This window comes from Myotis davidii, unplaced genomic scaffold, assembly GCF_000327345.1.
Source record: "Myotis davidii unplaced genomic scaffold, ASM32734v1 scaffold1330, whole genome shotgun sequence".
Lineage (NCBI taxonomy): Eukaryota > Metazoa > Chordata > Mammalia > Chiroptera > Vespertilionidae > Myotis > Myotis davidii.
In genome coordinates this window covers 2862461-2879547 of record NW_006283826.1, presented here as the reverse complement: position 1 = coordinate 2879547, position 17087 = coordinate 2862461, and positions in this window count along the sequence as shown.

Genomic DNA, 17087 nt, shown 5'->3' with positions numbered 1-17087 from the left:
AACACCCAACCAGAAAAGCTAAATGAAAAAAGAATCCAAAAATACAAAGATAGTGTAAGGAGCCTCTGGGACAGCTTCAAGCGTACCAACATCCGAATTATAGGGGTGCCAAAAGGAGAGAGAGAGCAAGATATTGAAAAACTATTTGAAGGAATAATGACAGAAAACTTCCCCTACCTCGTGAAAGAAATAGACTTTCAAGTCCAGGAAGCACATAGAACCCCAAACAAAAAGAATCCAAAGAGGACCACACCATAATTAAAATGCCAAGAGCAAAAGACAAAGAGAGAATCTTAAAAGTAGCAAGAGAAAGTTAGTTACCTATAGGGGAATACCCATACAACTGTCAGCTGATTTCTTAACAGAAACTTTGCAGGCCAGAAGGGAGTGGCAAGAAATATTCAAAGTGATGAACAGCAAGAACCTACAACCAAGATTACTCTACCCAGCAAAGCTATCATTCAGAATTGAAGGTCAGATAAAGAGCTGCACAGATAAGAAAAAGCTAAAGGAGTTCATCACTACCAAACCAGCATTATATGAAATGCTGAAAGGTATCCTTTAAGAAGAGAAAGAAGAAGAAAAAGCTAAAGTTACAAATTATGAACAACAAATACACATCTATCAACAAGTGAATCTAAAAATCAAGTGAATAAATAATCTGATGAACAGAGTAAACTGGTGAATATAATAGAATCAGGGACATAGAAAGGGAGTGGACTGACTATTCTCAGGGCAGGGGGGGGAGGAGTGTGGAGGGTGCGGGAAGAGACTGGACAAAAATCGCACACCTATGGATGAGGACAGTGGGGGTGGGTAAAGGCAGGGGGTGGGGATGGGAACCGGGTGGAGGGGAGCTATGGGGGGGAAAAGAGGAACAACTGTAATAATCTAAACAATAAAGATTTAATTAAAAAAACACAATGAGCTATCACTTTATACTCATAAGGATGACTAGAATAAAAAAGTCAGATATAACAATGTTGACAAGGATGTGGAGAAATCAGATCCCTCCTACACCACTGGTGGGACTATAAAATGATGCAGCCACTTTGGAATATAATTTGGCAGTATTTCAAATGGTTAAACATAGAGGTACCCTATGACCCAGTAATTCTACAATAGGAATCTACACAAGAGAAATGAAAATATATATCCACACAAAACTTGTACAAGTATGTTTATAGGAGCATCATTTAGCCAGAATCTGAAACCAACCCCAATTCATCAGCTGATGAATAGATAAACAAAATGTAACATATCCATACGATTGAATATTATTCAATTATAAGAAGGAACAAAGAATTACCCTCGCTACAACATGGATGAACCTTGAAAGCATGCATAGTGAAAGCAGCCAGTCACAAAAGATCATGTATTATATGATTGCATTTATATAAAATGACTAGAACAGGCAAATTTATGCGACAAAAAGCAGATTAGTGGTTGCTTATGTCTGGGGAGCTGATAGCTACAGAGATTTCTATTTGAGGTGATAAAAAATGTTCTAAAATTGACATTGGTATTGTTGCACACATCTCTGAATGTACTAAAAACCATTTAATTATACACTTTAAATGAGTTAATTGTATGGTATGTGAATTATTTCTCAAGAAAGCTGTTATTAAAATTTTTGAGGCCCTAGCTGGTTTGGCTCAGTGGATAGCACATTGGTCTGTGACTGAAGGGCCTCAGGTTTGATTTTGGTCAAGGGCACATGCCCAGGTTGTGGGCTTGATCCCCAGTAAGGGGCGTGCAGGAGGAGTCAATCAATGATTCTCTCTCATTATTGATGTTTCTCTCTCCCTCTCCCTTTCTCTCTGAAATCAATAAAAATATATTTAAGAAAATGTTGAGGACATACCCCAAAAATGGAACCTAAAAGATAAAAACAAAACTACAAGTATTTCCTAAGTGTTTACTGTGCCTTTGATAAATGCTTATTATTTACTATGCACCAGGCACTTCTCTAGAGTCCGAGATATAACAAACTAAACAAATTTCCTGCCCCTCGGCAACTTACTTTTGAGTAGAGAGAGTTAGACAATGTATAAACATATATGAAGTAGTAAAAAAGGTTAAAAAGGAAAACAAAGCAGGGTAATCATATAGAAGACGATTGGGTCTGCCATTTACAGGAGGAAGCTTCATGGAAAGTTTTACTGACGAGCAGACAGACTGAAGGAAATGATACTGGAGAGGGAGAAGGTTCAGAGCAGTAGGACCAGCTTCATACAAAGGCTTCGAGATGGGATGAGCTGACGCATGATAGGAAGAGTAAAGAGGTCCATGCAGCTGGGGTAAAGTCCGTAAGGAGGAGAATGGGGAGAGGGTCAGAGAGGAAGTCAGGACTTGTAAGCAGCAGTGGGACTTTATTAACATTCAGTGCTAGGGTCTGTCTCACTCCTGTGGGCAGAGCTGTCCTTAACCCCATGGCATTTTCCTACCATATCCAAGTGTCTCAACACCCGAGGTTGGACAATCACAGTCCAGTCCAATGTTTTCAAACTATGGGCGGCAACCTATTCACGCTGCCATGAAACCTATTCAGTGAACTGAAACTCGAATTTTTGGAAGGAAATAGAGTTGAGTGGATGAAATGAAACGGAGTGGAGTGGAGTGGAGTGGAGTGGAGTGGAGTGGAGTGGAGTGGAGTGGAGTGGAGTGGAGTGGAATGGAAGAGAACTGAACAGAGTGGAGTTGAGTGGAGTGGAGAGAAATGGAGTGAAATTTAGTGAAAAAAGTGGAGTGGAATGGACTGGAATGCAGTAGTGTTGAACGGAATGGAAAGGAATGGAGTGAAGTAGAATGGAAAGGAATGGAGTGGAATAGAATGGAATGGAGTGGAATGGAATGGAATGAAGTGGAATGGAATGGAAAGGAGTGAAATGGAGTGGAGTGGAGTGGAGTAGAGTGGAGTGGAGTGGAGTGGAGTGGAGTGGAGTGGAGTGGAGTGGAGTGGAGTGGAGTGGAGTGGAGTGGAGTGTAATGGAACTGAATGGAGTACACTCTACTCGAGAGAAATGGAGTGAAATTTAGTGAACAAAAGTGGAGTGGAGTGGAGTGGAATGGAATGGAATGTAGTGGTGTTGAACAGAATGGAAAGGAATGAAGTGGAGTGGAAGGGAATGGAATGAATGGAGTAGAGTGGGAGTGGAGTGGAATGGAATGGAGTGGAATGGAATGGCATGGAATGGAACAGAACTGAATGGAGTGGAGAGGAATGGAGGGAAATTGAGTGGGAAAATTAGAATGGAGTAGAGTGGAATAGAGTGGAGTGAAGTGAAGCAGGTTGGAATGGAATGGAGTTCAGTAAAATGGAATGAAATGTAAAGATCCCTGTACAATAGTTATGTGTATTCCTGTGTGTATGAGCATGTGTGCACACATGCATGTGTTTGTGGGTGCATGCCATGTACTGGTTGTGATATAAAATGTATTTCTTACCAAAGACAGCATCAAAATATCTAAACCTGACTCTAGTCCATTCCCTGCTCACACAGCCCATCAGAACACACACACACACACACACACACACACACACACACACACACACACACACCTGCATCAAAAGGCACCTTGGCCGTTCATTTGTACAGAGCCTCCTGTGCTGACTGTCAACAACTTAATTGATCCGAAAGACAAACTGGCCTGCAGCTACAGAACAAGGAAGGTCTTCCGTGTTAATTGAGACGTTTCCTTTAAGCAAGGCAGGAACCCATGTGTCTGCATTTTAATGAGTGTTTACTTTTTTTGCTTTGTTTAGTCACCATGGTCCCTGGTCTGCAGAAGAGCCCCCAGACTGAGCCAAGGACATTTCTCTGGGTTCAGACACACCAGAGAGGAGAGAGGCTGGTGGTTACCTCTAAAACAGTGCCAGACTCCTCAAAAGTAGAATGATTGGGGTCTGATAGGCATACACTCAATCCTGATGCTGTTACCTGCCAACAGTATGTCTTTAGACAAGTGAAACCTCCACTGAGCCTCAGTTTCCCCATTTGCAAAAAGAGGTAATGATATTCCCAACCTCATAGGATTGTTATAGGTTATAATAATGACAATCTATACCTAACACAGTCCTTGCAATGACTATGCATATTAACTCAGATAGTCCGCACTACAACGCTGACAGATGAAGGATCTATGTTCCCCACTTTACAGATGAGAAAACTGAGCCAAAGACGTTCGGTTACTTGCCCAAGCTTACTCAGCTGGTAAATTTTGAGGGCTGGGATTCCCACTTACTCTCTTTGATCAGTTTTAACAATAGCTGCATAATGAAAAATAATTGGGAGCCACTAGAAAAAAAATGATCTAAGAGAGTATGAGAATCTTTAAGACTGCTTACCAAGAATTTCGGATTCTCTCTCCAGGCACATAGTAGGATTACTCTTCTCCACCCTCTTGGATTAGGGTATGTCCGTTCACTTGCTTTAGCTAATGAAATATGAGTGGAAGTGACATGTGCCACTTCTGGGGAAAGGCTTAAGAGAGCATGCCGTTCAGTGTGCCGTTTCCTTCATGCTGTGCTGCCCATGAAGATATGTCACACGGAGCCACTGTTAACCTGCTTTCCCGGGAAACCAGGACAAGCCAAGACCTCCCTGCCAACATGCCTTTGCCACCCGACAGGAATGAGAAATAAAGCTTCCTTACATCAAAACTCTGAGATTTAGGGTTATCTGTTACTATAGCAACACCTAGCCCAGCGGTTCTCAACCTTTGGGTCTCGACCGCTATGGGGGTCAAACAACCCTTTTACAGGGGTCACCTAAGACCATCAGAAAACACATATATAATTACATATTGTTTTTGTGATTAATCACTATGCTTTAATTATGTTCAATTTGCAACAATGAAACTGGGGGTCACCACAACATGAGGAACTGTATTAAAGGGTCGAGGCATTAGGAAGGTTGAGAACCGCTGACCTAGCCTATCTTGACTGACATGAGCCTCCCCAGTCTGACCTAGAGTAGCTCCCATCTACTGAACTCTGTGTGTCATATTAAGTGTTAAACACTCTATATACTTTAACTCACTGAACCCTGATGACAACCCTAGTCAGAAGTCCTATCAGCACGCGCATTTACAGATGAGGAAACTGGGGCTCTGAGAGGTTAAGTAAATTGCCCAAGTTCACACAGCTAATACTAGTAAGTGGCATGATCAGAACCCAAACTGAGACTGATAATAAAACTGGCCTCTACCACTCGCAGGAATTGAACAAAGTCATGCACTGTACCCAGATCATACCAGCTCATCAGAGCTGATGGTGGGCATCTAGACCAAGATCCCATTCAGTGACGTCATGCTGGTAGTTTAAAAACACCATGATGGGGGTGTTTACACCATGGAAACTGACAAATACTGCAAATGAAGGCTTTTCTTTTTGATTGGAGTCCATTTACACTACTGACTGGGCCCTATGATCAGAGTTCTAATCCACTAAACTTGCCCAGGGAATTTCCCAGAAGCTCATCCAGGACCCCTTGGGATTCTCCAGTGTTTTTAGTTGATGAGACAGAGTCTGTAGTGAGATTAGTACAAAGCAGTGGGGTCACAAGCTGAGCAGGTTAAGAGCAAGAAGAGAGAAGACGCTCTGCAGGGCGCCTAAGAAATAGGCTGCCAGGGCAAGAGGAAGAGACGCATGCAGATGGGGAGAGAAAGGCCTTCCGGTCAGGAGACAACAGTCTTTCATCTGTGGAGCACACATTTTGTTAAGTTTGCATGATTCATGAAACGCAAGAACATCCCGAGGACAGCTGAAGTTCAGGGCAGAAGATCAAGCTGACAAGATTGGCTCTGGGATATCAGCAGGAGGCGAGGCGGGGGTTGGCTGCAGCCACTGGCCTATATTTCTCTGTTTGCACTGCAGATCTCTCATCATTCATCGCCCCGACTAGGCTTTGCCCACAGCCTGGGGGGTGGGGCTTTGGAGCATGGGGCCACAAGGATGGGCACTATGTTTGGATATGTGGGCACATATTCAGACCACTGTATGAATTCTTGTGATGACAGTGATAGTACCTCTGTCACAAGCCAGGTGACCTTAGGCGAGTGATTTTACCTCTCTAAGCCTGTTTGTTCTTTTGCAAAGTGGGGCCAAAAGCTCTCAGTTCATAGGGCTGTAATGCACAGCGCCTAGGGCATAGTAAGTGCTTAGTCAATAGTGGCCATCAACTTCTATTCCTGCAGGAAGAAGAATCATAGCATAATTGTAATATTTAACAGTGCCAAATACTGTTTTGAGAGATTTACTTAAAATGAATCCTTTAATCCTCACAGCGAGCTTATGAGACAGGTCCTATCACTGTCCCCATTTTCCAGATGAGGAAACTCAGGCAGGAGAGGGAGTGTCACTTGCCCAGGGCACAGTAAGTGGTGAGGCCAAATAGTTATTACTCAGCTCCTGATAAGTGCCAAGGAGTTTACAAACATTAGCTCACATCCTCACCTGCACAACTTGGAGAGTTAGATCTGTTTGTTTCCGTTTTGAAGATGAGGATACTGAGGTTCAAAGAGTTAAATTAGCTGACCCCAGGTCACTGAGCAAGTAAGCAGCAAAGAAGAGATTCAAAACTAGGCCTGCTTGTCTCTAAGTGCTCATTTCATTCAGCCATCTATCATTCCCAGAAAGAAAAGTAGTCACCCTTATTAAGGCTAATCGCCATTCAATTGGAACTTAAGATCTGCAGGACACTAGAATAAGCATTTTACAGACATCCTCTTCAAACAGCATCTGCAGAAGGTGAGTACTTATCCCCATTGGACAGAATAGTAAACTGAGGCACAGAGTTGGCCATGTGTTCAAGGCCACATAGCTAGAAAGTGGCAGAGCTGGGATGTGAGACCAACCGCCCTGACTCCAGAATCTTATTATTTAACCACTGGGTTAAATTCTGCTGAGCTATAGGATCTACTGAACAAATACCTTTGACCTGTTAAAGAAAAAGTTGTTCATGACACTTGTTTAAGAATGGCAAGGCAGACTTTATTCAGGGATGACCACAGTTATAAGTATAGGACTTTGCAGTAGGAGAGAGAAACCTAAATACAATACAATACAATACAATACAATACAATACGCAGAAGTGGGAATTGATAAGCCAGGGAGCAGGTTGGAGGGTCAGTGGACAGAAAATTACTAAGAGGAAACACCAAAAGGTAGAGATGCTGGCTAAGCAGACCTTTTAGGTCTTGCTGAAGGCAGGCCAGGGGATGGTGGAGGATGAGGAACCCAATCAGATATGAAAGGTGAGCAGATAAAAAGGATGGACCAACCAACTGAGCAGGATTCTTGCTAAATGCAGAGAGGAACAGGGGAGCCCCAAAGTCAGGACCTGGTTGAGAAGGGAGTTCAGAGGAGCTTGACTGGAGTTTGGGCAAGCAGAGGATCATTCTCAAGGAGAGGATCTTTGTCATGAAAATCATCCCCGGTCCTCTCAATCCCTTTGACCAATTCCCAGATAGGCTTGAGAGGAAGAAGAAAGAGGAAAGAGGAGCTGGAGAGAGAAAAGCAAATCGTTGAGGGAGGGACAATGTTGGGGCTAAAGATGATGGACAGAAAACTAGACCAGTGGCCAGTGGGCTGGGCCAGCCCTCCCCCACCCCCTCATATTCTTCTGTCCCCATTCTCCCCAAGAAGAAATCCCAGGACTATCCCAGCTGTGTCCTGGAGGTCTTGGAATTGCCAACTGAAGCAGGTCTGGCAAGATCCCTCTGTGTCCTTAAAGAGAGAGTGAATATCTACCCCGAGCCCCCTTTTCCCTCTCCTGAGAAGGCAGCAGTGGGGACAGCAGCTGGAGAGGACTCTCCTTGGCTTCCTTGGCTGGAAAGATTTAGTACCGCAGAGCTTCCGAAATGACAAAGGTCAGAGGCTGCCAGCTGGATGGACCTCCAGGCGGGGTCTGACAGAGTGAAGCCAGGAGCTGGAGGAGCTCGTCGCTTGATTAAGGCCTTCCTGACCCCTCCTGGCAAGGTCATCCTGGGGGTGGCCCAGAGCAGGGCCCGGCCCAGGGAGGAAATAGCGTGTCTCCTGTAGGTGCTGAACTGAATCCTGATGTGAGGAAGTTCACCCTCCAGAACCTCCAGACCTTTCTAAATGATCTATTACTACCGCACCTCTCCCCTGCTTCCGCCAGGTACCAGCATGAAACCTCGAAGTTCCTTGGGTGGCCTATCAGATCTGAGACATTGCAAAATGGCAGAAAGTAGTCAATAAAGTTTAACTTCCCCTCCACTCCCCCCACCACAGTGGGCCTATGAGAAGACAGATAAGAAAAATGGTAAGAATGAGCTACTACCAAAGTGCCATCCTGCTGTCTTATTCCCTGGTTACAAGCAACAGATGTTGGCAGCTGAGTGTGTAACATGATATATATGTGAGATGATAATGATGAACCAATTATAACCACTCTTGTGAAAATCCATCAGAGTCATGAAATGGTCTTTGGTTTTAAAGTGGTAACTGGCAAGATGTTTCTAAAATAATTTCTGAGCCCCACCAGTGTGGCTCAATGGTTGAGCCATGAACCAGGACCGATGGTTCGATTCCTGATCAGGGCACAGGCCTGGGTTGTGGGCTCAATCCCCTGCAGAAGGCAGCCGATCAGTGATTCTCTCTCATCATTGATGCTTCTATCTCTCTCCCTCTCCCTTTCTCTCTGAAATCAATGTATTTTTAAAAATAAATAAATATGCCCTGATTCGTGTCTGTACCTTCCTGTCTCTTAGACCACAGTTTCTGAGTGGTCTGGGAACCATTTTTACTCATCACCAAGGGCACTACTGGAAAAGGCAGTTACATGGGCCCCATTTCCAACCTACTGAATTGATCTCTGCTGGGGAGACCTGTAATCAGTATCTTTAGCCAAGTTCCTGGGGGAACATTAAAACTTGAAAGGCAGTGCTCACCACCCCCTCACCCAGGCCTCTCTGCCTCCATGTCCCTCTCTCATTCTACTTTGTGCTGCAGCTGGAGTGATCTTTCTAGGGGCAATTCTGAAGCAGCACCCTCTTCTCCAGCCCCCGTTAAAACCTCCCAATGGCTTCCCAGTGTCCTTAGGTTTTAGTCTGAATATTTTAGCTCCGTGATGATCTCATCTTGATTGCCAGTGCTCTCACCACCACCCCACACACTCCCTGCACCCCACCAAGGGGGACCCTTCACTTTCATGTCACTCATGCTTCTATGACACTTCTAGTATACCTCTGCCCACCACTCTCTAACCCTACCTTTTTCTGCCTCTCCAGATCCTATTCATCCCTCAAAGGCCCTTCTGGGCTCCCCTGCATTTGGCCTTCCTTGGTGCTCCCAGTCACCCCTGCTGTTCCCATTCTCTCTCTGGCATAGAACATCTCAAGATGTTTTGTAACCGGCAGGTTGTGTGCCTGTCACCCACGCCCTGTGCATCTCTGGGGAACAGAGGCCATGCCATCTTCACCACTGTTTCTCCATCACTACGTTATCACCTGGTTTCCAGAACATTGTTGGCTCACAGGACTTAGGACATGAGTGAGTGAGTGAGTGAATGAATGAATGAATGGCATCCTCCTCCTCATACTCACCACCTCATGATACACACCTTGGCCCACCCACCCTCTCAACTCTTCCTGCCTTCTGTGGCTCGCTCATCAATCACAATTTCCTTGAACCCTGCACCACTGAGTCAGGGCTGTGACGTTGGCAAGGAGATGGGGGGGGGGGATGTTTTGTCTTTGAGGCCCTTGACAGTTTGTGAGCTCCTCATAACAGTCTTGGAAGACAGGCAAGGTTAATCTCGGTATCCCCATGACGGAACTGTGTGTGTTCAGGTGGATAACTTGGGGGCTGTCCTATTGACACCCCCATTTTGACAGCCATTGCAGAAGAGGTAGCCACAAGTAGCCAGTCATGTCACATGTATCTTTAGCCAAAATACTGATGACATGACTGGCTACTTGTGGCTACCTCTTCTGCAATGGCTAGGAGCCTCCACACTGGCCACCACTGATTAGACCAGAACCGTACACTTGATTTAAGTGAGCTAATCGGGGTCTCGCTTGAGAATCCGAGTTGTAAGACAAAGAGAATTTTCTTGAAGGTCATTCTTGGCATTTTTCAATCCTGTGAGCTGAGCCAACGTGTAGAGAAAAGCAGAGAGGAGCCACTAGCCAGTCTCAGAAAGAGAGGAGTGGAAGGAATGGTCTCCTTGACTTCTGAACTCTGCTCAGTGCCCCGAAGGAGTCTGTAAGAACAGCTCTGAGGCCTGCCCTTGGGTCTCAAGAGCCACTTCACTGTCCTTTCAATAAACCTCCCATTTTACTAAGGCCATTGGTATAGGTTTCTGCTCCTTGAAAACAAGTGAGCCCGACCCAGACAGGGCTGTAGGCAGAAGGAAGAACACAGCAGGGGATATGAAGGCTGCAGGGGCTGTGCCACTGAGTGAAGGTGTGACCCCAAGCGAAGCACTTCATCCCTCAGGACCTCAGTTCCACTCCTCCATGGTGGAAGCAGTGATGATACCTGCCATATAGGACCGAATGAGTAACATGTAAAAGAACTGTATAGCTACAGAATCATCAAAGGAAGTAACTTGGCCAAAGTAGTCATAATGGTGGGAGATTCAAGCATCAAGATGGGCGACCAATGAGAGAGCTTCCAGGGAGAGACCCAGAGCCCTTTACCCAGTCACTTGTGCACACAGCCTCCTAGGAGTGCAGCTGCCTGTGGCACTTCCTGGAGAAGGAGGAAGAACGCAGAGGCCCTCTCCAGAGGCCACCAGCCTCCAAGAGACACCAGCCTGGAGAGGAAGCCCCAGTCACTCCAAGGAGGGAAGGGAGCATGCCCTGCCTCCATCATAGCACCGGTGTCTCCCTCTTTGGATCTGTGAGCTCCAAGGGTAGCAATGGTATCTGTCTTCCTAACAGCCCTATCCCCAGAGGCCACAGGCCAGGGCACACAGCAGGCACTCCTGGGTGAATGAGTATTTCCATTTCTCTAGTGTCTCTGTCTCTCTTTCTCAGTTTTAGTGTCTTGCTTCTCTAAGTCTTTTTTCTGTGTGTTATGTCTCTTTCTCCCTCACCCCTAACCCACCTTCTCCCTCCCTCCCTCCCTCTCTCTCCCTCCCTTTCTCTCCCTTTCATCTTCTCTGTTTCTCCCCTCTGCCTCTGTCTGTCATCCATGTCTGCCTGCGTCTCTCCCTCGTTCTCTCTGTACCTCCTCCATAGCTCACCCTGCATACACTCATACCTGCCCCAAACCTCTCCTTCACACCATCTCCCTTTGTCTTGGTCCCTCTTTCGTTGCCTGGTAACCATGCTCCCTACCAGCCCCATGGAAACCATAGCAACAGACAGCAGACAACACAGTCATTCATCTCCCTTTTGTCCCTAGCATTGCACGCGGACACTCCAATTACAGGTACTCACAGGCGATGCCTTTGTCTGAGGCCCATTCACAGCCGAGCCAGCTCCCTTGCCTAGAAGATGCTGGGTGCTACAGCACAAAGCACCTTTGTGCCTGCCCCCTGCAGCCTTAGTCCCTGTTCAAGGACAAGGACTCCACCAGGGCAGTGGGGAAAGAAAAAGGAGAGTTTTGGAAAGAGTAAAAGGAGAGGAAACACCCAGTAGATGGACCGACAGACATACTGAACCAACAGCCCCTAGAAGAGAAGCCAGAAGCCAGAAGGGTTGGGAGGGGAATGGCCTGGCTCCCCCACTGATCTGTCCATTTCTCCAGGGGTGGGTCATACTTAATCCACAGAAACTTGGCACTTTCTGCTCCCTCCAGCCTAGATCTTCCTTCTGTGCACACACTTCTATGCCATCTTCAGAACCCAGCTCCAGTGCCCTTGCCCACCCTTCCACCTCCCTTCACTGGCTACCACAGCTCTCTGTATTGGCTTCCACAAGTGCAATTATATAGCTCTTGCGTGGCACCTTAGTTCCCTAGGGCTGTATAACAAATTCCCACAAACGGGATGGCTTAAAATAACAGTTATCGTCTCACAGTTCTAGAGGTGAGGAGTCAGAAATCAAGGTGCCTCCAGGACCCCATTCTTCTCCCTCATAAGACTCTAGGGAAGGACCCTTCCTTGCCTCTTCCTAGGTTGGTGGCGGCCAGCTATCTTGGCATTCCTTGGCTTGAAGATGCATCATTCCCATGTCTTCCTGTGTTGTCACATGGCATCTCTCGGTGTCTCTCTGTCCAAATTTCTCACATAAGGACAGTAGTCATTGGATTAACCCAGTATATCTTCGTTATAACTTGATTAGAGCTGCAAAGACTGTATTTCCAAATGAAGTCACATTCCCAGGTTTCCCAGTAGAAGAAAGCTCCAGGTGGCCAAGGAGCGTCCCCTGAATAACACACTTCTCTAGGCTTCTCTCCCTTCCTCATCTCACTTTCCCATTTCCTCACTCACGCTTCCTGAGATCACCTTCCTAATAATCTACTTACACCATGTCCCTGTCTCATGGTCAGCTTGGGAGTGGAGTGGGGGCAGGAGGGTGACTCACTCAAAGACAGGTTAGTAGCCATATCGCAAGGTCAATTACAAAGAACAAGTGTCTTCACCAAGAAATGGAAGGAGTTTTAAGCCAATCTTGCAAGTGGCCCCTTATCCACTAGCCCGGCAAGTAAAGGCTGAGCCAGGCAAGTCACTGGTGATTAGATTCACTGATTTCTCGGGGATAAGGGAAAGCTTTGGCTGCCAGGTCCCCATGAGGACCCCCACCCCACCACCACCCCCACCACCAATCCCCTCCAACACTTGTCCACCCACAAAAGACCTGACATTGTTCCAGGAAACGGGCAAAGCTTGAGAAAGCTTGAGAAAAGAGTTAGGTAAGGTTTGCCTTGCTCGGTTCACATCTCTGGAGAGAGTCTCTGGGTGCAGCTGAGGTTGCTGCTATATATAACACACAAGCGCAGCTAATAAAACGGGTTGTAAAGCACTGTGCAGATCCAAAGTGCCACATAAATGCTAAATAAGAAAATTCATCTTAGCTACAAAGAACTCACATTGAGAGACTGGAGAGGAAGGGGAGGGACGCCATCCCCCACGACCATGCTCTGCCTTCACTCTCCCCCGTCCAACATATGTACTCACACTCCTGAGCAGCATGCTCGACCGCAGCTGCACTTGCCACTCACCAGCCCCAGGGCAGCTCAGGTGACTCCCAGGTGTCACTTGCTGCCCCCAGGCCACTTGGGGGGAAGGAAATGCCACCAGCTCCCTACTGCTGTCCCAGAAAGGCTGTCTTCTTTAGGTCCCTTTACACCAGCTTCACACAGCACTGACCAGCGGAAGGAAAGGTCAGCCGGATGTTCTGCATGGCATGTAGATAGGGCTGGGCATTATGGCTGCCTGGAAACGTTCCCTCAGGAGCCAAAAGGATATTAGCTATCCCCGCTCTTCTAGGGGAGCAATGAGATTTAAGCTGGCCATGGGGTTCAACACAAAGCCAGGGTCTCCACGAGCACATGAGCTCAGAGACTACAAGCTTCTTCATTCTCGGGGGGAAGAAAATGAACACTAGCTGGTCTTTACTGAGAACCTACTAGGCATTAGGCACTATGCCAGGCGCCTTTGCAGTGTAGTCTGGAGACATAGTCCATTGTGAGCCCCCTTTTACTGGAAGAAGAATGGAGGCCAGGAAGGCTTGCTCAGGGCCACACGGCCCGAATGAGACAGAGCTTTCTGACCCCAGAGATGGGATGCTCACCCATGACAGTGTACACCCTCCAGGGAGGGAAAGTCTCCTGTCCAGTTATCTTCCAAGTCACTGCCAGGCTGAACCACAAAGCCAGTGTCCTAACCCCAGGTTTATCTTATACACCATGGAGCCCGCTCTGTGACTAGTAATGGACGCAGATAGATGACGAGTCACAGAGCCAGGATTAACAGTACAGGAGTCACAAGATGAAGGTAGGGGGCAGAAGGTGGTCCATCATGGCCATTTCTCCCTCCCCTTCTTGACTCAGAAGCAAAATCTAATTGGTCTCAGACATTCTTGCTTTTTTTTTTTTTTTTGCCAGAGATTTGATTTGGGAATCAGACACAGGACTCTGGCCAATGGCTTCTGGAAATGTCTCCTTGCTCTTAAAGCAACATAATCAAAAGAAGGCCTTTCATTTCCCCTGGACGTTCTATCTGGATGTGTCACCTGGAGCCACAGCAGCCATGTTGTGACTTTGAGAGGAGCCGGACTGAGGGCGATTCCAACCAGCTTAGATTGGGAAGAATCAAGTTAGATGACATTGTTGAAATGCTGACTGAGGAACCAGAAAACCCAATGTCCTCCAGACTGCCCGTGTGGGACATGATGAAAATCTTCCTTGTTTCAGTGCTTCCTTGAGTCAAGGTTTTCCCTTACTTGCAGCCAGAAGCAATGCTCACTAATACAATGAACTTTAAATCCTGGAGCCCAACTGCATGGGTTCTAACCTCTACTCCACCACCAATTAGCCATGTGACCTTGAGCCAGTCTGCTTACCCTTTTAAGCCTTGGTGTTCCTCCCCTGTATAACATGGTGGTAATAATGATCCAGGGTCATTGGGAGGCTACAGTGAGATGATAGCGATTAGAGCTCATTGCAAATAGAGAAGCCTGAGGTGTTGCTGGATAGTCTTGCTGTGGCTGATATTACAGAATCAACCTGGCCAGAAGAACCCGGGGCAGCCTGCGGGGCCCAGAACTTGCCCTTCTTCCCCGCGAGGGACTCAAGGAAGGAGCAGCTGCACACACGCAGATAAGGCCACATTTGCATTCTCCCAGCCTCTCCTGCCCAGCTCTCTGCAAGCTGAGCCAGACAGCAGCCCTTCCCAGGGGTACAGAGCTAGCAGTGAGCATTGGATGGAGTAAAGGACAAAACAAGGAGGTGGGGGCCAGGAGGGGGCTGCTCCCCAGCCAAGGAAGCCCTACCAGGGAACGCCATATACCAGTGACAGCATAATATTCTAGCTGAGTCTCCTGGGTGGCCAGATCCTTGCTCTTAGCTTCTCATTCAACCCCTGTAACAACTCTATAAAGGAGATGTATGCCCTCTCTTATGCATGCAGGGACTGAAGCTCAGAGAGGTTAGCAAACACATCCAAGTCTACACAGCCAGGAGTGGAAGGGCCAGGTCTGTCTGACTCCAAAGCCATGCACATAACGCTATGGGGGAGCCACGGAAATGAGGTGCCCTCAAGCTGCATGAAAAGAAGGTGGCAATAACAGTTCTGGGAAGAGCTGAACTCTGTTCACTGACCTTGACTGCATGGGGCTCACCATCCAACTATGCCTGAAGCAGACTCCAGCGCCCCCTACAGTCTACATTTGACATTCTTGAGAAAGTCAGTGCTACTCAGAAAAAAGCTCCAGAAAAGTGGAGAAGGTACCCTTCACTAAGAGTCGGGGGCCCTATTGGGCGAACAAGAAGGAGCGTTGGGAGTAGGCTGGCTATTATCTGCTTGTGATGCTCCCCCAACCAGGTCACCCTCCGTCATTCTCTGCACCACCTGTCTCGAGAGGCTTGCCCGTCAACAGCATCCATGGGTCCCTTGTCCTCTAGCTTCCCAGTGGGCTTGGTCACTGGGAGGCACCAGCAGAGGTGGGAAAGCTGAAAGAAAGACTTGGAGGTTATTTCTCCCATTTCCTCCCACTCCCTCCCACTCCTTCCCTGACTCAGTGCTGTGATTCTGGCCACGTCCTTCATGACCACAGCTCCCTCTGGCTCCGCCCCCAGCTCCACCTCTCACCAGCTTCTGGTAACCCAGTTCCTCTCCTTGATAGTCAAGCCTAGGGGTGATAACTGCTCCCAGCTCTGGCTAGTCTCTGGGGGTCTCACATCCCTGATCAGTCCCGGTAATCCTGCCTACCTCTCTGCGAGTGGTCCTTTCATTAAATTTTCTTCAGACTCTCAGCTGTTTCCTCGTGTGGCTCTGGGTATTGGGGTGTGTGTGAGTTGGGGAGGCCAGACTGTAATATGTTCTCGAGGAGTTGGGCTATCTTGGCTCAGCGGCTCAGGTAAATTGCCAGTGGGAAGAGCCTTAAGGAATTGCCAGGGGTTGGTGATGTCCTGTGCGCCGCTGGCAGAGGGGGTAGATCTTGGTGGCTAGGGCAGCCCCCTATTTCTGGAGGATACAGGCTTTGACAAGCCAAATCCCATCTGCCTTGTCTGCCTGGCTCACGTGAGCTGCACAATGGCAAGGAGGAAGCAGCCTGTGGGGAGTGGTGGTACCCACACACTAGCTCCTCTTCTCAGCTACATGGCACTTTCTAATTGGCAAGGCATTTTTTTATGAAGTCACTCATCTGAGCCCCACGACCCAGTGAGGGAGACAGCTAAAGGCCACTCCCCCCACTTACAGATGGGAAAATGAAAATTCAGAGGAAGGGACACCTCTAAAGGCACACAGCCCCAGCAGGCCTCACACCTAGCCATGCTGATCCCAGCTCTCCTCGCACTTGCAGCTGATGGACTCTCGGCCTCATGGGCAAACCTGAGAAGGCTGTCCTTCCCTCGGACTCAACATAATAATAACGAAGGAATAAGAGCTAACATGCGCTCACTGAGCACCTACTATGTACCCAGCTGGCCAACAGACTTTATATATACTTTATCTCTTTAATCCTCAACAATGCTGTGAGGTAGTTGTGATTATCTTCATTTAAATGTGGAGGAAGCCGGGGCTTAGAGAGGTTACGTGATGTGCCAAATCACACAGCCAGTAAGTGACAGACCTGAGATCTGAAACTAGACCCATCTTATGCCTCCTGTGCTTACCTATTACATTAAACTGCCTCTGCTCCAAATGCCCCCATGATGGATGGAAGGTGTGCCTTCCCTAGGTCAATGCCTGGAGCTGCGTTAGCAAGTGGGGTGAAGGGCATGTTGAGATTGATCCTCCTGCAGGCAGCACCAACAGGAAGGCAAGCCCTCTCCTGGTGGCTGGTCTTAGGTTTTCTGGTCCCACACAATGTTGCCCTGGACTTGGTGGGGATGAAGGAATCAAGTTCCCCTGGATGGAATGAATGACAACTCATACAGCTCCAGCATTTCATGTCTTAGGATGTGTTTTGACATGCGCTGGGTCATTTCATCCTTACAGTAAACC